Here is a 23,985-nt window from a genome sequence, read left to right as displayed (position 1 = left end):
ATATTCTGGAATATGCTTAGTTATACGTTTCATTTCTTCATAACCCAAAAGCAAACTAAGTTCATTATGATGTGCAAGGGAAATCAAATCATCACAATTTTTGGACACGATACGATCATGGAACAATTTGCATCGGAGATTTAGATGACCATGTTCATTGCAAAGTTCACAAGTATGGTGAAGAAATTTTAAATTTTCAGCACAAACATCTAGCCTTTCTTGCAACCATTTAGTTTCCAAATACTTATGCCTCTTGCAAAATCTATTTTCCCTAATTGGTGTGTACTTGCAGGCTCTATATACTAGAGAGTACACCGCGCATTGCTGCGGGAATCGATTGCAATATATTTCAGTGATTTGATTGTATGAAGTTTCCATAGCTGAATTAATAATACATGAACTAAAGCTAAAAATAAATATACTATATATTGTACGCCCTCCGTCTCAAAATAAGTGCCTCAACTTTATACAAACTTTAGTACAAAGTTGTATTAAGATTGAGACACTTATTTTGGGACAAAGTTCGTATAAAGTTGAGGCACTTATTTTGGGACGGATGGAGTATTTGATTATTGTGTAGTCAAAAAATATTTTGAATATAAGTGGTATAACGTAATGGAAACTTTTTTCATGCATTTTGAGTGGACCTTTGATGAGGTGGCATGTGTAGTGAGGTGAAAGGTGTGCATGAGATCAACTAATAATGGAAATCTTTTTTCTCATGCATGTAGTGGTGGGCCTTTGATGAGGTGACATGTGTGCATGTTGAGATAAATAGAATAGTGGGGATCAACTTCTTATGTATATAGGATTCCACAAAAGTTGACTTTCTTATAAGAGACATTTTCATCATGACTAGTGCAATCATCATTAGTACTATGGATATTCAAGAAGTTCATACTAACAACATTGCAATCATGCTCATCATTCAAAGATTTAGTGCCAAACATTTTATAGACTTCTTCTTCTAGCATTTGAGCGCAATTTTCCTTTCCATCATTCTCATGAAAGATATTAAAAAGGATGAAGCGTATGAGGCAAACTCAACTCCATTTTTTTGTAGTTTTCTTTTATGAACTAAACTAGTGCTAAAACAAGAAACAAAAAGATTCGATTGCAAGATCTAAAGATATACCTTCAAGCGCTAACTCCCCTGGCAACGGTGCCAGAAAAGAGCTTGATGTCTACTACACAACCTTCTTCTTGTAGACGTTGTTGGGCCTCCAAGTGCAGAGGTTTGTAGGACAGTAGCAAATTTCCCTCAAGTGGATGACCTAAGGTTTCTCAATCCGTGGGAGGCGTAGGATGAAGATGGTCTCTCTCAAGCAACCCTGCAACCAAATAACAAAGAGTCTCTTGTGTCCCCAACACACCCAATACAATGGTAAATTGTATAGATGCACTAGTTAGGTGAATAGGGTGATACAAGTGCAATATGGATGGTAGATAAAGGTTTTTGCAATCTGAAAATATAAAAACAGCAAGGTAACTAATGATAAAAGTGAGCGAAAATGGTATTGCAATGCGTGGAAACAAGGCCTAGGGTTCATACTTTCACTAGTGCAAGTTCTCTCAACAATAATAACATAATTGGATCATATAACTATTCCTCAACATGCAACAAAGAGTCACTCTAAAGTCCCTAATAGCGGAGAACAAACGAAGAGATTATGGTAGGGTATGAAACCACCTCAAAGTTATCCTTTCTGATCGATCTATTCAAGAGTCCATAGTAAAATAACATGAAGCTATTCTTTCCGTTCAATCTATCATAGAGTTCATACTAGAGTAACACCTTAAGACACAAATCAACCAAAACCCTAATGTCACCTAGATACTCCAATTGTTGGGGAACGAAGTAATTTCAAAAAAATTCCGACGCACACGCAAGATCATGGTGATGCATAGCAACGAGAGGGGAGAGTGTGATCTACGTACCCTTGTAGACCGACAACGGAAGCGTTATGACAACGCGGTTGATGTAGTCGTACGTCTTCACGGCCCGACCAATCAAGCACCGAAACTATGGCACCTATGAGTTCTAGCACACGTTCAGCTCGATGACGATCCCCGGACTCCGATCCAGCAAAGTGTCGGGGAAGAGTTCCGTCAGCACGACGGCGTGGTGACGATCTTGATGTTCTACCGTCGCAGGGCTTCGCCTAAGCACCGCTACAATATTATCGAGGATTATGGTGGAAGGGGGCACCGCACACGGCTAAGAGAACGATCACGAAGATCAACTTGTGTGTCTAGGGGTGCCCCCTGCCCCTGTATATAAAGGAGCAAGGGGAGGAGGCCGGCCGGCCCTATAGGCACGCCAAGGAGGAGTCCTCCTCCTAGTAGGAGTAGGACTCCTACTAGGAGGGGGGAGGAAGTGGGGAGGGAGAAGGAAAGGGGGGCGCCGCCCCCCTCTCCTAGTCCAATTAGGACCAGGGGGGAGGAGGCGCGCGGCCCACCCTGGCTGCCCTTCTCTTTCTCCACTAAGGCCCATATGGCCCATTACTTCTCCCGGGGGGGGGGGGGGGGTTCCGGTAACCCTCCGGTACTCCGGTTTTCTCCGAAATCACCCGGAACACTTCCGGTGTCCGAATATAGCCGTCCAATATATCAATCTTTATGTCTCGACCATTTCGAGACTCCTCGTTATGTCCATGATCACATCCGGGACTCCGAACTAACTTCGGTACATCAAAACTCATAAACTCATAATATAACTGTCATTGAAACCTTAAGTGTGCGGACCCTACGGGTTCGAGAACAATGTAGACATGACTGAGACATGTCTCCGGTCAATAACCAATAGCGGAACCTGGATGCTCATATTGGCTCCTACATATTCTACGAAGATCTTTATCGGTTAGACCGCATAACAACATACGTTGTTCCCTTTGTCATCGGTATGTTACTTGCCCGAGATTCGATCGTCGGTATCTCAATACCTAGTTCAATCTCGTTACCGGCAAGTCTCTTTACTCATTTCGTAATACATCATCTCGCAACTAACTCATTAGTTGCAATGCTTGCAAGGCTTATGTGATGTGCATTACCGAGAGGGCCCAGAGATACCTCTCCGACAATCAGAGTGACAAATCCTAATCTCAAAATACGCCAACCCAACATTTACCTTTGGATACACCTGTAGACCTCCTTTATAATCACCCAGTTACGTTGTGACATTTGGTAGCACACAAAGTGTTCCTCCGGCAAACGGGAGTTGCATAATCTCATAGTCATAGGAACATGTATAAGTCATGAAGAAAGCAATAGCAACATACTAAACGATCGGGTGCTAAGCTAATGGAATGGGTCATGTCAATCACATCATTCTCCTAATAATGTGATCCCGTTAATCAAATGACAACACATGTCTATGGTTAGGAAACATAACCATCTTTGATTAATGAGCTAGTCAAGTAGAGGCATACTAGTGACGTTTAGTTTGTCTATGTATTCACACAAGTATTATCTTTCAGGATAATACAATTCTAGCATGAATAATAAACATTTATCATGATATAAGGAAATAAAATAATAACATTATTATTGCCTCTAGGGCATATTTCCTTCAGTCTCCCACTTGCACTAGAGTCAATAATCTAGATTACACAATAATGATTCTAACACCCATGGAGCTTTGGTGCTGATCATGTTTTGTTCGTGGAAGAGGCTTAGTCAACGGGTCTGCAACATTCAGATCTGTATGTATCTTGCAAATCTCTATGTCTCCCACCTGGACTAGATCCCGGATGGAATTGAAGCATCTCTTGATGTGCTTGGTTCTCTTGTGAAATCTGGATTCCTTTGCCAAGGCAATTGCACCAGTATTGTCACAAAAGATTTTCATTGGACCCGATGCACTAGGTATGACACCTAGATCGGATATGAACTCCTTCATCCAGACTCCTTCGTTTGCTGCTTCCGAAGCAGCTATGTACTCCGCTTCACATGTAGATCCCGCCACAACGCTTTGTTTAGAACTGCACCAACTGACAGCTCCACCGTTTAATGTAAACACGTATCCGGTTTGCGATTTAAAATTGTCCAGATCAGTGTCAAAGCTTGCATCAACGTAACCATTTACTATGAGCTCTTTGTCACCTCCATATATGAGAAACATATCCTTAGCCCTTTTCACGTATTTCAGGATGTTCTTGACCGCTGTCCAGTGATCCACTCCTGGATTACTTTGGTACCTCCCTGCTAAACTTATAGCAAGACACACATCAGGTCTGGTACACAGCATTGCATACATGATAGATCCTATGGCTGAAGCATAGGGAACATCTTTCATTTTCTCTCTATCTTCTGCATTGGTCGGGCATTGAGTCTTACTCAATTTCACACCTTGTAACACATGCAAGAATCCTTTCTTTGCTTGATCCATTTTGAACTTCTTCAAAATTTTGTCAAGGTATGTGCTTTGTGAAAGTCCAATTAAGCGTCTTGATCTATCTCTGTAGATCTTAATGCCCAATATGTAAGCAGCTTCACCGAGGTCTTTCATTGAAAAACTCTTATTCAAGTATCCTTTTATGCTATTCAGAAATTCTAAATCATTTCTGATTAGTAATATGTCATCTACATATAATATCAAAAATGCTACAGAGCTCCCACTCACTTTCTTGTAAATACAGGCTTCTCCAAAAGTCTGTACAAAACCAAATGCTTTGATCACACTATCAAAGCGTTTATTCCAACTCCGAGAAGCTTGCACCAGTCCATAAATGGATCGCTGGAGCTTGCATACTTTGTTAGCTCCCTTTGGATCGACAAAACCTTCCGGTTGCATCATATACAACTCTTCTTCTAGAAATCCATTCAGGAATGCAGTTTTGACATCCATCTGCCAAATTTCATAATTATAAAATGCGGCAATTGCTAATATGATTCGGACAGACTTAAGCATCGCTACGGGTGAGAAGGTCTCATCGTAGTCAATCCCTTGAACTTGTCAAAAACCTTTTGCGACAAGTCGAGCTTTGTAGATAGTAATATTCGTCAGCGTCAGTCTTCTTCTTGAAGATCCATTTATTCTCAATTGCTTGCCGATCATTGGGAAAGTCAACCAAAGTCCATACTTTGTTCTCATACATGGATCCCATCTCAGATTTCATGGCTTCAAGCCATTTTGCGGAATCTGGGCTCACCATCGCTTCTTCATAGTTCATAGGTTCATCATGATCTAGTAGCATGACTTCCAGAACAGGATTACCGTACCACTCTGGTGCAGATCTTACTCTGGTTGATCTACGAGGTTCAGTAGTATCTTGTTCTGAAGTTTCATGATCATCATCATTAGCTTCCTCACTAATTGGTGTAGGTGTCACAGAAACTGGTTTATGTGATGTACTACTTTTCAATAAGGGAGCAGGTACAGTTACCTCATCAAGTTCTACTTTCCTCCCACTCACTTCTTTCGAGAGAAACTCCTTTTCTAGAAAGTTTCCGAATTTAGCAACAAAAGTCTTGCCTTCGGATCTATGATAGAAGGTGTATCCAATAGTTTCCTTTGGATATCCTATGAAGACACATTTCTCCGATTTGGGTTCGAGCTTATCAGGTTGAAGCTTTTTCACATAAGCATCGCAGCCCCAAACTTTCAGAAACGACAACTTTGGTTTCTTGCTAAACCACAGTTCATAAGGCGTCGTCTCAATGGATTTTGATGGTGCCCTATTTAACGTGAATGCGGCCGTCTCTAGAGCATATCCCCAAAACAATAGCGGTAAATCAGTAAGAGACATCATAGATCGCACCATATCTAGTAAAGTATGATTACGACGTTCGGACACACCATTACGCTGTGGTGTTCCGGGTGGCGTGAGTTGCGAAACTATTCCGCATTGTTTCAAATGTACACCAAACTCGTAACTCAAATATTCTCCTCCACGATCAGATCATAGGAATTTTATTTTCTTGTTACGATGATTTTCAACTTCACTCTGAAATTCTTTGAACTTTTCAAACGTTCAGACTTATGTTTCATTAAGTAGATATACCCATATCTTCTTAAGTCGTCTGTGAAGGTGAGAAAATAACGATATCCGCCACGAGCCTCAACATTCATCGGACCACATACATCTATATGTATGATTTCCAACAAATCTGTTGCTCTCTCCATAGTACCGGAGAACGGTGTTTTTATCATCTTACCCATAAGGCACGATTCGCAAGTACCAAGTGATTCATAATCAAGTGGTTCCAAAAGTCCATCAGTATGGAGTTTCTTCATGCGCTTTACACCGATATGACCCAAACGGCAGTGCCACAAATAAGTTGCACTATCATTATCAACTCTGCATCTTTTGGCTTCAACATTATGAATATGTGTGTCACTACTATCGAGATTTAATAAGAATAGACCACTCTTTAAGGGTGCATGACCATAAAAGATATTACTCATATAAATAGAACAACCATTATTCTCTGATTTAAATGAATAACCGTCTCGCATCAAACAAAATCCAGATATAATGTTCATGCTTAACGCTGACACCAAATAACAATTATTTAGGTCTAATACTAATCCCGAAGGTAGATGTAGAGGTAGCGTGCCGACCGCGATCACATCGACTTTGGAACCATTTCCCACGCGCATCGTCACCTCGTCCTTAGCCAATCTTCGCTTAATCCGTAGTCCCTGTTTCGAGTTGCAAATGTTAGCAACAGAACCAGTATCAAATACCCAGGTGCTACTGCGAGCATTAGTAAGGTACACATCAATAACATGTATATCACATATACCTTTGTTCACCTTGCCATCCTTCTTATCCGCCAAATACTTGGGGCAGTTCCGCTTCCAGTGACCAGTCTGCTTGTAGTAGAAGCACTTAGTTTCAGGCTTAGGTCCAGGTTTGGGTTTCTTCTCTTGAGTAGCAACTTGCTTGCTGTTCTTTTTGAAGTTCCCCTTCTTCTTTCCTTTGCCCTTTTTTCTTGAAACTAGTGGTCTTGTTGACCATCAACACTTGATGCTCCTTCTTGATTTCTACCTCCGCAGCTTTCAGCATTGCGAAGAGCTCGGGAATAGTCTTATTCATCCCTTGCATATTATAGTTCATCGCGAAGCTCTTGTAGCTTGGTGGCAGTGATTGGAGAATTCTGTCAATGACGCAATCATCTGAAAGATTAACTCCCAATTGAATCAAGTGATTATTATACCCAGACATTTTGATTATATGCTCACTGACAGAACTGTTCTCCTCCATCTTGCAGCTATAGAACTTATTGGAGACTTCATATCTCTCAATCCGGGCATTTGCTTGAAATATTAACTTCAACTCCTGGAACATCTCATATGCTCCATGACGTTCAAAACGTCGTTGAAGTCCCGATTCTAAGCCGTAAAGCATGGCACACTGAACTATCGAGTAGTCATCAGCTTTGCTCTGCTAGACGTTCATAACATCTGGTGTTGCTCCAGCAGCAGGCCTGGCACCCAGCGGTGCTTCCAGGACGTAATTCTTCTGTGCAGCAATGAGGATAATCCTCAAGTTACGGACCCAGTCCGTGTAATTGCTACCATCATCTTTCAACTTTGCTTTCTCAAGGAACACATTAAAATTCAACGGAACAACAGCACGGGCCATCTATCTACAATCAAACATAAACAAGCAAGATACTATCAGGTACTAAGTTCATGATAAATTTAGGTTCAATTAATCATATTACTAAAGAACTCCCACTTAGATAGACATCCCTCTAATCCTCTAAGTGATTACGTGATCCAAATCAACTAAACCATGTCCGATCATCACGTGAGATGGAGTAGTTTCATTGGTGAACATCACTATGTTGATCATATCTACTATATGATTCACGCTCGACCCTTCGGTCTCCGTGTTCCGAGGCCATATATGTATATGCTTGGCTCGTCAAGTATAACCTGAGTATTCCGCGTGTGCAACTGTTTTGCACCCGTTGTATTTGAACGTAGAGCCTATCACACCCGATCATCACGTGGTGTCTCAGCACGAAGAACTTTCGCAATGGTGCATACTCAGGGAGAACACTTCTTGATAATTAGTGAGAGATCATCTTAAAATGCTACCGTCAATCAAAGCAAGATAAGACGCATAAAAGATAAACATCACATGCAATCAATATAAGTGATATGATATGGCCATCATCATCTTGTGCTTGTGATCTTCATCTTCGAAGCACCGTCGTGATCACCATCGTCACCGGCGCGACACCTTGATCACCATCGTAGCATCGTTGTCGTCTCGCCAATCTTATGCTTCCACGACTATCGCTACCGCTTAGTGATAAAGTAAAGCATTACAGCGCAATTGCATTGCATACAATAAATCAACAACCATATGGCTCCTGCCAGTTGCGGATAACTTGGTTACAAAACATGATCATCTCATACAATAAAATTTAGCATCATGTCTTGACCATATCACATCACAACATGCCCTGCAAAAACAAGTTAGACGCCCTCTACTTTGTTGTTGCAAGTTTTACGTGGCTGCTACGAGCTTAAGCAAGAACCAATCTTACCTACGCATCAAAACCACAATGATAGTTTGTCAAGTTGGTGTTGTTTTAACCTTCGCAAGGACCGGGTGTAGCCACACTCGGTTCAACTAAAGTTGGAGAAACTGACACCCGCTAGCCACCTTTGTGCAAAGCACGTCGGGAGAACCGGTCTCGCGTAAGCGTACGCGTAATGTCGGTCCGGGCTGCTTCGTCCAACAATACCGCCAAACCAAAGTATGACATGCTGGTAAGCAGTATGACTTATATCGCCCACAACTCACTTGTGTTCTACTCGTGCATATAACATCAACACATAAAACCTAGGCTCTGATACCACTGTTGGGGAACGAAGTAATTTTAAAAAAATTTCTACGCACACGCAAGATCATGGTGATGCATAGCAACGAGAGGGGAGAGTGTGATCTACGTACCCTGGTAGACCGACAGCGGAAGCGTTATGACAACGCGGTTGATGTAGTCGTACGTCTTCACGGCCCGACCGATCAAGCACCGAAACTACGGCACCTCCGAGTTCTAGCACACGTTCAGCTCGATGACGATCCTCGGACTCCGATCCAGCAAAGTGTCAGGGAAGAGTTCCGTCAGCACGACGGCGTGGTGACGATCTTGATGTTCTACCGTCGCAGGGCTTCGCCTAAGCACCGCTACAATATTATCGAGGATTATGGTGGAAGGGGGCACCGCACACGGCTAAGAGAATGATCACGAAGATCAACTTGTGTGTCTAGGGGTGCCCCCTGCCCCCGTATATAAAGGAGCAAGGGGAGGAGGCTGGCCGGCCCTATAGGCACGCCAAGGAGGAGTCCTCCTCCTAGTAGGAGTAGGACTCCTACTAGGAGGGGGGAGGAAGTGGGGAGGGAGAAGGAAAGGGGGGCGCCGCCCCCCTCTCCTAGTCCAATTCGGACCAGGGGGGAGGAGGCGCGCGGCCCACCCTGGCTGCCCTTCTCTTTCTCCACTAAGGCCCATATGGCCCATTACTTCTCCCGGGGGGTTCCGGTAACCCTCCGGTACTCCGGTTTTCTCCGAAATCACCCGGAACACTTCCGGTGTCCGAATATAGCCGTCCGATATATCAATCTTTATTTCTCGACCATTTCGAGACTCCTAGTTATGTCCGTGATCACATCCGAGACTCCGAACTAACTTCGGTACAACAAAACTCATAAACTCATAATATAACTGTCATCGAAACCTTAAGCGTGCGGACCCTACGAGTTCGAGAACAATGTAGACATGACCGAGACATGTCTCCGGTCAATAACCAATAGCGGAACCTGGATGCTCATATTGGCTCCTACATATTCTACGAAGATCTTTATCGGTTAGACCGCATAACAACATACGTTGTTCCCTTTGTCATCGGTATGTTACTTGCCCGAGATTCGATCGTCGGTATCTCAATACCTAGTTCAATCTCGTTACCGGCAAGTCTCTTTACTTGTTTCGTAATACATCATCTCGCAACTAACTCATTAGTTGCAATGCTTGCAAGGCTTATGTGATGTGCATTACCGAGAGGGCCCAGAGATACCTCTCCGACAATCGGAGTGACAAATCCTAATCTCAAAATACGCCAACCCAACATTTACCTTTGGAGACACCTGTAGAGCTCCTTTATAATCACCCAGTTACGTTGTGACGTTTGGTAGCACACAAAGTGTTCCTCCGGCAAACGGGAGTTGCATAATCTCATAGTCATAGGAACATGTATAAGTCATGAAGAAAGCAATAGCAACATACTAAACGTTCGGGTGCTAAGCTAATGGAATGGGTCATGTCAATCACATCATTCTCCTAATAATGTGATCCCGTTAATCAAATGACAACACATGTCTATGGTTAGGAAACATAACCATCTTTGATTAATGAGCTAGTCAAGTAGAGGCATACTAGTGACGTTTAGTTTGTCTATGTATTCACACAAGTATTATGTTTCCAGATAATACAATTCTAGCATGAATAATAAACATTTATCATGATATAAGGAAATAAAATAATAACATTATTATTGCCTCTAGGGCATATTTCCTTCACCAATGTCACCTCAAGTATCCATGGGTATGATTATACGATATGCATCACACAATCTCGGATTCATCTATTCAACCAACACAAAGAACTTCAAAGAGTGCCCCAAAGTTTCTACCGAAGAGTCAAGACGAAAACGTGTGCCAACCCCTATGCATAAGTTCACGAGGTCACGAAACTCGCATGTTGATCACCAAAACATACATCAAGTGGATCACGTGATATCCCATTGTCACCACAGATAAGCACATGCAAGACATACATAAGTGTTCTCAAATCCTTAAAGACTCAATCCGATAAGATAACTTCAAAGGGAAAACTCAATTCATCACAAGAGAGTAGAGGGGGAGAAACATCATAAGATTCAACTATAATAGCAAAGCTCATGATACATCAAGACCGTACCACCTCAAGAACACGAGAGAGAGAGAGAGAGAGATCAAACACATAGCTACTGGTACATACCCTCAGCCCCGAGGGTGAACTACTCCCTCCTCGTCATGGAGAGCGCCGAGATGATGAAGATGGCCACCGGAGAGGGATTCCTCCCTCCGGCAGGGTGCCAGAACGGGTCTAGATTGGTTTTCGGTGGCTACGGAGGCTTCTGGCGGCGGAACTCCTGATCTATTGTGATCCCCGATATTTTTAGGGTATATGGACATATATAGGCGAAAGAAGTCGGTCAGGGAAGCCACGAGGGGCCCACGAGGCTCTTCTGGCCCACCTCCGGTACTCCGTGGGCTTCTTCTGGTCCAAAAATGATCTCCGTGAAGTTTCAGGTCAATTGGACTCCGTTTAATTTTCCTTTTCTGCCATACTTAAAAACAAGGAAAAAACAGAAACTGACAGTGGGCTCTAGGTTAATAGGTTAGTCCCAAAAATCATATAAAATAGCATAGTAATGCATAGGTTGATAATATAATAGCATGGAACAAAAAAATTATAGATACGTTGGAGACGTATCAATGAATATTTCCTTCACATGTAAGAATCCTTCTGAAATATGAGGTAATTCTTATTGATGTACATGAACATTTATTTTTACATACAAGAACGTTTATGAAAATACATGTGAACATTTATTTTCACATACATGAACATTTAAAAAGACTGCTAGATATTTTAATAAGTACATGAAAAATTGTTTTTGTGGACATGGACATACTTTACATTGCCTTAAAATTTAATTATTTTTTGAAACGATTATATAAAATTTGTGAGATAGATGTATTTTTGAGATTTATAAAAAAGGAAAAAAATTCATACTTGTAATTGTTTTTGAGGGAATTCGTACTTGTAAATGAGTTGCACCCAGAGCTGGTCATATGGGTCGTGGCTCTCGGACCGGCCCATGGGCAAGCTTTTTTTTTGCGGGGTATGGGCAAGCTTTTTCGACTCGGCTCGCTGCAGAACAGGCCGGCCCGACATCTTCCTCCGCTTCCTCCGCTGGAAAAGAGACGAAATGCGATGCGAGCGGGGCTAGGGTTTACACTCTTCTCCGATCCGAATCAAAGGAGAGAAGCGCTCTCCTCCACCGCGGACGGAGGTGGAGCAGGGGCGGAGATACCCTCCTCTCCTCTCCTACGGTCTCCATTCTCCATCGCCGGTGTTCCTATCTCCCGGTCGTGCTCAAGGTACCGCCGTTTTCCGCTTCTCCTGATCCCTCCCCTGTTCGTTGGTTCCCCGATTCGACATGTACACTGCATTTTTTCAATTCGCTTTCTTGACAGGGAAACCCCGACTGGTAGTATCATCCATAAATAAAGTTAGTTAATGTTGTCAAACCATCCTCCTGGGTAGTATAGAAAGTAAGCATTTTGGAACTAGGTAGGAGTACTAGCCAGGGTTGCAGCAGATAGTACTATTTCCAGTTGAACATATATTAGATATTTAGATTGGCGTTATCTATTCATAATTGCACCCTGTGAACTCATCGGCTGTGGCAAAATGATTTCCCTACTTTCTTTCTTGCCCAAGCAAGAGCTACAAGTTATAATTTGCATGCTCTGGTTTTCATGTTATTAATTAGGTGCCTCCAAACAAGTTGGTTCAAATTCAGCACGCGGTCTTCTTGCGGAATTGCTTGCGTCGATCCTAGCTCGTTTCTTTGCAGTATTCTCTTAGTTAGTTCTCTGCTACTTATGGTGCTAGTTTAATTTAATGATGTGACATGTAGCGTCATTTTTCCTTTCTAACAGTCTAGAGACAGATAAGGTGCTATGTACTGAAGAACACATAAGTTTTGGACGGATACAGAAAATGCTCAAACTTCATCAGTACTGTATATTCTTCGTAATGAGTGTCTATTGCCAGTGTGATCTTCGTCGTGACATGCATTGTTCTGATATATCATATGTTTGAGTCCAGCTCTTCACTTGTTTTCTGAACCTTGATATATATTAGCTGATTTCTACAGCTGAATTTGTTCAATGGAGGACCTACCGGAGGCTCTGGTGACAGAGATTCTCAAGAGGATCACCAGCACAAGTGATCTGAATTCTCTTTCCCTTGTGTCAAAGCAGCTCTACAAGATAGAGGGGAATCAAAGGGGTGCTATCCGTGTTGGTTCCGGTCTTTGCACTGCTACAGAAGCACTGACATCATTGTGCGCCAGGTTCACAAATTTGCAGAAATTGGAAATCGATTACTCTGGTTGGATACCTGAACATGGAAATCAGTTGGACAACAAAGGCCTTTCTGTGTTTTCATCTCACTGTTCCTCGCTGACTGACCTCACCTTAAGCTTTTGCTCACACATCGAAGACTCTGGGCTTGGCTGTTTAGCGCACTGCAAGAAATTGGTGTCTCTCAGGCTGAACTCCACACCAAAAATAACATCAATTGGGCTTTTCTTGGTTGCAGTTGGTTGCACAAGTCTATCTGCCCTCCACCTTATTGATTGCGAGAAAATCGACAGTGTAGAGTGGCTCGAATACCTTGGTAGGGATGGATCGTTGCAAGATCTTGTAGTGAAGAATTGCAAAGGACTCAATCATCATGACTTCCTAAAGTTTGGTTCAGGATGGATGAAACTCCAGAAGTTTGAGTTTGAGAGGAAAAGAGGAATGGATGATCGTCTTTTAGGTGATATGGTCTATGACTCCTCATACGATGCTCACAACACGGATATATATGATTTCTGCTGTGAGAGTTTGAAGGATTTGAGGTTGGCGCATATTAAAACTTGGCCAGAAGTAGGACTTCGTGTTGTTCTAGGGAAGTGTAAAGCATTGGAGAAGCTTTGCCTTGAGTATGTTCATGCCCTAAATGACAATGACATGATTGCATTATCTCGGAGCTGCAGCAACCTTAAAAGCATCTTACTTTGGCTCAACCTGCAGCGCTACTCTAGTGATGTCAGCTATTGTGAAACCAGGACGTCATTTACTGATAACAGCCTTTATGCTATAGCCCTCAACTGTCCTATGCTTCAGACCGTAGACCTCAGATTTACACGGTGTTCCCATGACTGGCCATCAGAAATAGGATTCACATAGAAGGGTTTTCTGACACTCATTCAGTCCTGCCCAATTCGTGTTCTCGTGCTAAACAACGCCAACTTCTTTGATGACGAGGGGATGAAGGCCGTCTCATCCTCACCACATCTGGAAACACTCGAGCTTATATTGTGTCATGCGGTAACTGATGCTGGGATGCGCTTCATTGCGCACACCCCGTGCTTGAGTAATCTCATACTTCGGGCGTGTCATAACGTTACTGATGTTGGAATGGCTGAACTGGAACGTGCACATAAGTTAGAGTCTTTGGTCATCGAGTATTGTAGCGAGATCTCTCTGCAAGCTGCGCAAGGTGTAATCAAGTCAGTTCACTACTCCAGCAAGTTTTCAGATGCCCTGAAGAAGAAACTTGGATTTTTGGGCAAGTGTTGATGAAGTGGTCGCCAGAATTTTCAGTATGAATTTGCTGCTGAAGCCATTAAGTTGTTCAGTGTGCATCGTTAGACAAGGCTGTGCATCATCCGACCTAGATTCACTTGTCTGGACTTTCTATTGCCTTCTACCTCTACTGCAATGATTTTTCTTTATGACAGTCTAATGATGAATTCTGGACAGCAACTGCAACCGTAATTCTGGTTGCTTGATTTCTACTCTCTGTAGCCGTTTCAAAACCGGCATAAGTAGGCCCCAAGAGTCTCTGTTTACTGTGGAGGCACTATATGTCCGCTTGGTGTTATTTAAGCAAATGTCACGAAACCTTTTTTTTATCGCAGAGGTGATTTTGAAGACATATATGTCTGCCTGATATGTTCGTGTGGCAATTTTGGTATGGATCAATGTAGTAATAATAGGCCAAGTTTCGATGGACATGTACAAAGGCAGCATGCTTGTTTTGTTGATATCGAGTCTATTGGAGGATGTCTTTCATATCTTCTCAAAAGAATACTGAAAGTCACTAGTCAATCATGAACGACTGAAACTTAAGCGACTACTGAAGGCATATAACATACTCCATTCCTAAAACTAAGGCATATTTTTGTTTAGTTAAGACATGTATTTGACTAATTATTACTCTATAAAGACAAAGTTATATGACATGAAATTTGTGTCACTAGATTCATATTTAAAAATACTTTGTTATCACATAATTCAAATATTAAAAGAGTAATTGTTGGTCAAATTGTTGTCTTAACGAAACAAAATACTTCTTATTCATCAGAATGGATGGAGCTAATTACAGGTAGTCACATCATGTCTTTTGCTCTGGACATCCATCACTCAGCAACATTTTGTTGTGTGCTAATTACAGTAGCTGGCTATGTACTTTGTGTGGTACTTTATACTACTTGAGGTAACATGAAACATGCGCCTTCCCCTTGTTAAAAAAAGTGAGATTTTTTATTTTTAACATTAGCTCCTGCCGCAGGCCCTGATCAGGGAATATGTACCAAAAATTTAAATACCGGCTATAGCGGGGCTATAGTTGTTTGAGCAGGTGCCGCTATATGGCATAGCCCTCTAAACTTATGAAATAGCCGGTTATGGCGGTCTATAGCCTCGCTATAGCTGATTTGGAGGGCCGCCCTTATTTGGCATAGCCCGCTATTTGAAACATTGATATTTGCATAGTTTGTTTCTGTTTGTAATTAGCTGAGAGTGTTTAGCTATTATGTTGGCTTGACTGAGGAGCTCCTCCGGAAAACCGAATATAAAAGAAATTTAGGTGTATTCATAAGTTATTTATATTGCCATGACCATCATCAATTATATGTATCGCCAAATATGTGATTTGGTTGTGAAATATAAGGTATGATGTTGTTCTAATGGTCCCTAGTCTACAAGGTTATGGAGACACACATATCGGTGTATTGTGCACAACTTGACTGATGATTGTGTCCCACAACTCATTGGCATGGTGATGCCAATCCGACAATATTGACTCGGGTGAGTTGAGCAAACCCACTTTTTGACTCAACGAGCTTAATTATGTCATTTGTTAGCCTCAAACAATGTATATGCAATGTCCTTAGACCCGAGGTCCTTGACCTGAGCTGTGTGTCGACTTACTTGGGTTTATCAGATGCTACTGAAAGCGCGTTATATCGAATAGAGGGGGGGTGAATAGGCGATTTTTATGAAATTCTTCACTGAGGAATTTGCTGGTGAGAAAATTCCTTAGCGAAGAACTACTAGCAGCGGAATAATACTCAAAAGTAAACACAACAAAATACAAGCATAGTCATCATGATGAAATGAAGACAGGCACAGAGTACAGGAAGCGTAATCACAGGATAACTCAGGATGAAGACAAACAGACTGGAGAAATTGAACTGAGAAAATTGAGAAAGTCTTCAGTCAAAGTCTTCAAACACAGATATGAACAAACATACAACACAGTTATGAGGAAATGAAAGAGTTGAGGAAATAAAACCAGTAAGCTCGGTGAAGACAATGATTTGGTAGACCAGTTCCAACTGTTGTCTCAGTTGTACGTCTGGTTGGAGCGGCTGAGTATTTAAACTCGAGGACACACAGTCCCGGACACCCAGTCAAGGACACTTAGTCCAAGACACCCAGTCCTCACCGTATTCTCCTTGAACTAAGGTCACACAGACCTCGTCCAATCATTCGTGGTAAGTCTTCAGGCGACTTCCAAACCTTCACAAACTTGGTCACTTGGCGAGCCACTATTCCTCTTGGATGCTCTAGACCATGACGCCTAACCGTCTGGAAGAAGCATAGTCTTCAAAGGTAACAAGCGTCGGATCCACTCAGGATCAATCTCTTCAGTGATGCTCAATCACTTGGGGTTGTAGGTGTTTGGGTTTTGGGTTTTTGGTTTTTCCTCACTTGATGTTTTTCGCTCAAAGTCCTCGGAGGATGGGTTGCTCTCAAATGACAAGTGTCAGTTTCTCTCAGAGCAGCCAACCAGCTAGTGGTTGTAGGGGGCGGCTATTTATAGCCTAGGGAGCAGCCCGACATGATAAGACATAAATGCCCTTCAATGACATGACCGTTAGGTGGATAGATATTTTGGGACAGCTAGCGCATAGCACAGCAACGGTCGAAATTTTGAGTAGCAAAATCCTCAGGGCTATCATGTTCCTCACTGTGTAGGCAATCCGCACTGGCGAATTCCTAACTCCTCAGTCAGGACAAATCCTCAGAGACCAGAAGAACTTCGTCTCTATCACTGAAGAAATTGACTGAATTGTATGAGATTTCCAATGGCTTCACTCGAAGGGATTGGTAGGTGTAGGATTTGAGTTGAGCATCACATGGAAATTTTTCCTTAGTATTTCCTTGACCTCTTTTAACAGTACGGTGTTTCCTATGACTCAAGAAAGAGAAAAACAAAACTATGAAAACGAAAGTCTTCAATTCTCGCATGAATATCAAGTCTTCACGGACACACCAATTTCTTCACTTTCAAAGTCTTCATGAAAGTCTTCAGAAATACCAAAATCTTCAGTCAAAAATATTCATTTTTAGAGGTCGACTTTTCCTGTAAATATCAAACTCCTCATAGACTTATAGACCTGTGTACACTCACACACGCATTAGTCCCTTAACCTATAAGTCTTCAATACACCAAAATCACTAAGGGGCACTAGATGCACTTACAATCTCCCCCTTTTTGGTGATTGATGACAATATAGGTTAAGTTTTCAATGGGGATAAACATATGAAGTGTAAATACTGATATTGAGGAATTTGATTGCAAGATATAGAAGAACTCCCCCTGAAGATGTGCATAGTGAGGAATTTACTTTTGAAGCAATGCACACTTGAAGAGTTGAATCATGGAGATCTCCCCCTATATCTTGTAATTCATACACGCATTTAACATATAATATGAAGAATTTGAAATGCATGATGAAATATGGTGCCTGATGAAATTCAGCATGCGTGCAATAATATTAACAAGGAATAAGCATGTAGAATAGTGCATCAAGAGTATCAGAGTACAGTGCATCAAAAGTATCAGAGCACCATCGGGTTTAAGATTACAACTCGATCCAATAAAGTTTCAGAAGAACGAGAGTTGTAACTTAGCAGAAAAACGCCCATATAGTAGACCCGCTTGAAGACTAACTCATATTTCTCCCCCTTTGTCATCGAATGACCAAAAGGATCGAAAATGAGGACTAACGCCCCTGAAGATAATCATGTTGATGAAGGAGCGCCAGCATTGTTGGGGTCATTTGTTGATGTAGGGCCTGCCGCAGTGTCGTCCAAATCTTCGTGTTCATCAGTGTCGCGCGATGAAGAATATGAGCTGGCCACCAGAGAAGGAACCTTGACCTTCTTGAATTTCTTCGGTGGAGGTGCAGACCAGTCAAAATCTTCATTAAGACCCATGTTCTTCAGATTTTCTTCACCATACAGATGTGACAGGATTGCCCAGGTGCGACCAAAGACTTGATGGAGGTAGTAGTGGTTTTTCTTCACTGCATTGTGTGTGGCAGTCATGTTGTGAAGAAGTGAACCAAACTGACGCTTAACCCATTTGTGATTTCGATCCATCTTCTGGTGAAGACTAAGTAGAAGTTCACGGTCAGTCATCACGCGCGGAGCAGTGGCTTGAGGAGTGGACTTAGGTGCATTAGCAGAGTCATGTGTGGCAGAGTCATCATTGGTGGAATAAGATGCAGCTTTGTGAAACTGACCATCCAATGGACGAATGCCTTCATCAATTATAGCTGGTGCCTTGCCCTTTCCATCAACTGAGAAATATGTCTGCTTGAGGACTTCAATTGGGGGCAAGTAGCTAAGATGATTCTGGAAATCAGCTTTGTAGTTGAGTGAAGACCTTGTCCTGAGGAATCTCATGATCCAAGGTGCATAAGGCTTCAGCTCAAATGGAGACAGTGCAACATTTGCCATAGTCCTCATGAAGAAATCGTGATAATTGACAGGAATGCCATGAATGATGTTGAATACCAGATTCTTCATGATGCCAACAATTTCCTTATCAGATGAGTCGTGGCCTTTGATAGGACTGATTGTCCTCGTAAGAATACGATAGACAGTTCTAGGCATGTACAGCAACTCCTTCACGAGGAATTTGGTTCTTGGTGCTTGACCTGGCTTCAAAGGTTTCATCAGCACCTGCATGTAATGATGTATGAGCTCAGGTTCACTGTAGATGCAGCGAGCTTCTTCAAGGGGAGGACTGAGTGGTAGAGCACGAAGCAATTCAGAGGCTGGTGCAGTGTAGTGAGTGTTTTCAGACATCCAGTCCAGCACCCATGAATTCACATCTTCAGCATCTCCGGTGATGTGCAGCGTTGCATAGAATTGAAGAATCAGTTCCTCATTCCAATCGCAGATGTCAGAGCAAAAGTTGAGCAGCCCAGCGTCGTGAAGAACACTGAGGACTGGTGCGAAGCACGACAGAGATTCCATATCCACGTGAGGAATATGCTCATGGTAGAAAATCTTCTCCTTGTTGAACATCACTGAGGAATAGAAATTGGCTTGACTAGTAGTCCGGAAACGCCTCTTCCTAATGCGAGCAGAGTCATATGGGTTGTAATCTTCGAAGAATACGTGCTCGCCGAAGAAATCATCAGCCTTGAACTTTTGCTTGCGTGAGAATGGATCCTTTGGCTTCGGCAGAGGAGTGTCAGTGAGTTGCATCACGACTTCAGGAATCTCAATCGCAGGTTCTTCAGGCTGAGGAATTTCTGATTCCTCCTCAGTGGCAGTCTGCATAGTTGGTTGTGCAGCAGCAGCAGTTTCATCAGCGCTAGTGGCTGGAATTTCCTCATGGACAGATGCAGTGGGATGAGTTTCTTCAGAGCCCATGTGAACAGTTTGTGTGGGGGACTGAGGAATTTGCTGTAGAGGAGTGAACATTGGAGAGTTTGGATGCTGACTTTCCCAGAATTCATCACTGATGACGGGTGTGGAGCAGCCAATGTCCACATCATCATCTTCCATTTCTTCAACGCCAGCCTCTTCAGCTGTGAACCGAGGCATAGGCGAGGAGATGATAGGTGTTGAAGGGATCGCACCCACTTTAATTTCTTCATCCAATGGTTCAGACGAGGCAGCAGAATGAGTTTCTTCATCAGATCCGCTGGGGATCACATATTCTTCATCAAAAGAAACAAGGTCCTTTGATGTCCTAGTTGAGATGGGAACAACATCAATCGGATGTGCAAATGAACTTGTCATAGGCTTCATTTTCTTCGGAGCTGAAGAATCTGAAGCAGCTGATGCTTTCCTTTTCTTCACTGCAGCATGCTCTGCAGCCTTGGTCTTCTTCACATCTAATGCAGCTAGAAGGATTGGAGTTGAAGTTGGTGCAGGAGCAGCTGAGGAATCTGGTTGATTTTCTTTAGGCACAACTGATGCAGTTGCCCTGATTTCTTCAGTTTCTTCAGGCGCACCACAAGTGGATGCCCTGGCAATTTCTTCAGCGGCTGGAGTGCAGTCATCAGCCCTGGAACTCACATTTTCTTCAGCAGCCTGATTTTCATCAGCGGTGCTGACATGTTCTTCAGTCGGCTGAGCAGATGCTTCAGCCCGAGGAATTTCCTGTTGCGTTGGGGCAGCAACATTTGAAGTGAACTGTTCAGTTATCTTTACAAATCTAACTTTGGCTCCTTGCCAATCAGCATAGTAGGCTTTGAAGTCATCGCTGAGGGTTTTGATTTCAGATTGGATTTTTACAAGTTCATTAGTTGTCATAGTGACAACGTTGTTTTTCAGAAATTTCTCCTTCTTGTACTGCGCTTTCTTGATCTGCCTGGCCTTCTCAAATTTCCATTTTTCTTCTTGAATGAAGTGGGTCAGCATATGACTTTGGCCAGGAGTCAGCTTGAAGTCAGGCAAGGGAGTGTTGGGGTCCTTGTGCCAATCATTAATGTAGTCGAGGATCAGCTTGGGATCCAAAAGCAGTGGCACCTCTGATCCTTTGGCTCTAGCGGCCCTGACTTGCCTGTCTATGATGATTCTGCAAGTTCATCATCATCAGCTTCGTCTTCATTAGACGGCACTTGGAAAGCGACTTGCTTCTTTTGAGGACTTGGGCGTGGACCTCGTCCAGCAGTGGCCTTTGTCTTCAGTAGTGAGGGGCCAACTGAGGAACTTGGTGCAGCTGAGGAACTAGCTGAGACACCTGAGGCAATGGAGATGTCGGCAGTCCTTTGGCACGAAGCGAGATGTACAGGTGCTGAGGATTTGGTCGGAACAGCTGAAGGCTTCGGCGGAGGAGCTGAGGACTTTGGAGGAATAGGAGCAGCATGAGGAATTGGCCGTGAGGGCTTTGATGATTCTGGCCGTGAGGGCTTTACTGAGGAACTTGGCCTTGAGGGCATTGTTGGTGAAGCACTTGGCTTGCGCGCAGGCTTCTTTGACATAGCCTTCTTTGGCTTGACAGCAAAGGCCTCAGCAGAGGCAGCAGCAGCAGCAGAGTCTTCATTAAATTTCCTCACTGCTTCTCTGGCTTGCTTAGCCAGCTTGGCTTGGCGCTTGGCCCATTCATTAGGATATTCCTCACCTCGCTTGAGGCTGGTGGGATCAGCAATTTGGCCAGGTGCCAATGGAGCTCTTGGGCATGAAGGATTGAGTGCGAATTTCTTCATATACTTAGGAGTGACATATCTATACTCCCTCCATTCTCTTGCCCATCTCCTCTCTATTTTCTGAATGCGCACTTTGCGCTCATTCTTGGTTTCCTCAGTAGGTGTGCAGTACCCAGCATATATGTCATCAGGGATCTCAAACGTTGTATTTACCTCAGGCCTCTTTCCTCTCTTCTGTGGCCTTTTACCATCAGCCATTTTCTTCAGTTGAGGAATTTGAACAATCGAATTCTCTGAAGAAGTATGCAACTTTTCTTCGAGGAACGCTGCAAATGAGTTAAGTTGATGGGAACCTAGTGATTCAGCAGCTGACATGTGTACCTGTGAACAGAGTATAGTTGCGAGGAATTTGGAGAGGTCATATGCGTTCTTAGAAGGTTTTTCAAAATGAAAATGTTTGAGGAATTTGACCAGATGAGTCTTGAAGATTTTCACTAAGCGTTCTTTGTCTTAGGTTCCAGAGTTGTATAGATCGAAGATCCACACAATTGAGGAATCTTGAAGAAAAATGATGCTTAGAGAACCGAATCAAGAACAGATGACTTGTGAGGTGTTTAGTGTGTGAAGATATGAAGAAAATCACCTTTGAAGATTTTGTAGATAATCATTCGAATCAACGAGGGTAGTAAAAGTAACTTTTATTTACCCTGGATGAAGGACACGATGAACTGGAGTGAGGAGATGTGAAGTTCGTCTGTGCAGATCTTCCACGCCCTAACTTGGCGGAGGAAGACGGCTACGGCGGCGGCGGAGTGAAGATGTCCGCGGTCGGCGCGAGTACGTCGGCGACGAGGTTGAGGCAGTGAAGCTCTTCCTCACCGGCGACGATGAAGTAGAGGCGGCGCTAGGGTTTGAGAAGCTCGAGCTGGAGAGAGAGGTCGAGCAGAGTAAAAGAAGTGAGGAAGGGAAGAAGGGGTATTTATAGCCATGGTGAAAAACTGCTCGCCCGAAGAAATTGGACGAACGTGCCCCTGACCCTTCTCATTCGCTTGACATGTGTCACCCACGTAGTGAGAGGTGGAGACCGTGTTAGACCGTGGGTGAGTGGATAAGTGTATCGAGGGATGCGGAACGGTTTGAGCGGCAAAACCGAAAATTTCGATAAGATAGGTTTTAAAGTTCCATTTGTAATTTCTTCAGCTGACAAGGACATAGTGAAGATTTTGAACGAGTTTCAAATAGAATGCACATGAAGAATTTTTGAACAGATTGGGTTGAGTATAGCATAGAGGGGAAGGGTCCGATCACATTCACTTAGCAGAAAACCAACTTGAAGAAATAGCAATAAGTGAATATATATATATATAGCCAATGAAGAAACACAACGGAACCTGTGAAGACTATGCAAAGTTGAAGAATATGAATAATTTGAGGAATTCCAACTTTTGGTGGTGGCGTGACCCATCGTATAAGAATTATGATTTCAGACACCGTGTACAATTATCGTAGGGTTCTGAGAATCAAATTCTTCGTTAATTTCTTCACACTAAGAGTGTTATTCTTCATTGATTGAAGAAAAATGTTTCTTCATGTGTTGCACATCTAAGTCATCAATTTTGCATAAGTGTTAGGATGAGTGTCCTTTTCAAAGAACATTCGAAGATTCTAGGATATTTAGCTCACACCGCAACTTGCTAAATCTCTTCTCATCCAAGGGCTTTATGAAGATATCGGCTAGATGTTCTTCAGTCTTCACATGCTCAATAGAAATGTCGCCCTTCAACACATGATCACGAAGAAAATGATGACAAATCTGAATGTGCTTTGTCTTCGAGTGCTGAACTGGGTTGTGTGCAATCTTGATGGCACTCTCATTGTCACAGAAGAGAGGTACATTCTTCATGTTGACGCCGTAGTCCTTGAGAGTTTGCTTCATCCATAGCAATTGGGCACAGCAAGAACCAGCGGCAATGTACTCGGCTTCAGCAGTAGATAGTGATACGCAGTTCTGTTTCTTCGAGGATCAATAGACCAAAGATCGTCCGAGGAAATGACATGTACCAGATGTTGACTTGCGATCCACACGATCACCAACATAGTCAGAGTCAGAATATCCAACAAGATCAAAAGTCGAGCCCTTGGGGTACCATAATCCAAGTGTTGGTGTGTGAGCTAGATATCGAAGAATATGCTTCACAGCCTTATGGTGTGATTCCTTCGGTGCAGCTTGAAATCGGGCACACATGCAAACACTAAGCATTATATCTGGCCTAGATGCACATAAGTATAATAGGGAACCTATCATGGAGCAGTATACCTTATGATCAAAGTCAATACCTTTTTCATCAATGCACAGATGGCCATTTATGGGCATAGGAATTTTGACGCCTTTGCAATCTTGCATGCCAAATTTCCTCAGTACATCCTTGAGGTATTTCTCCTGAGATATGAATATGCCA

At 42.9% G+C, this 23,985-nt stretch overlaps 1 pseudogene across 1 annotated transcript; it reads left to right on the top strand.

Moving 5' to 3' along the window:
- The first annotated feature begins 11,946 nt into the window (after positions 1 to 11,946).
- On the top strand, positions 11,947 to 14,793 carry LOC125515347 (F-box/LRR-repeat protein 14-like; annotated as a pseudogene). Its single transcript, XR_015607310.1, has 2 exons — positions 11,947 to 12,167; positions 12,937 to 14,793. The product of XR_015607310.1 is annotated as an F-box/LRR-repeat protein 14-like (transcript).
- The last annotated feature ends 9,192 nt before the right edge of the window (positions 14,794 to 23,985 follow it).

Source organism: Triticum urartu, chromosome 6A, assembly GCF_056163025.1.
Source record: "Triticum urartu cultivar PI428250 chromosome 6A, HENAU_Tu73, whole genome shotgun sequence".
Lineage (NCBI taxonomy): Eukaryota > Viridiplantae > Streptophyta > Magnoliopsida > Poales > Poaceae > Triticum > Triticum urartu.
The sequence above is the reverse complement of the archived record's forward strand: the minus strand, read 5'-3'. Positions and strand labels throughout refer to the sequence as shown.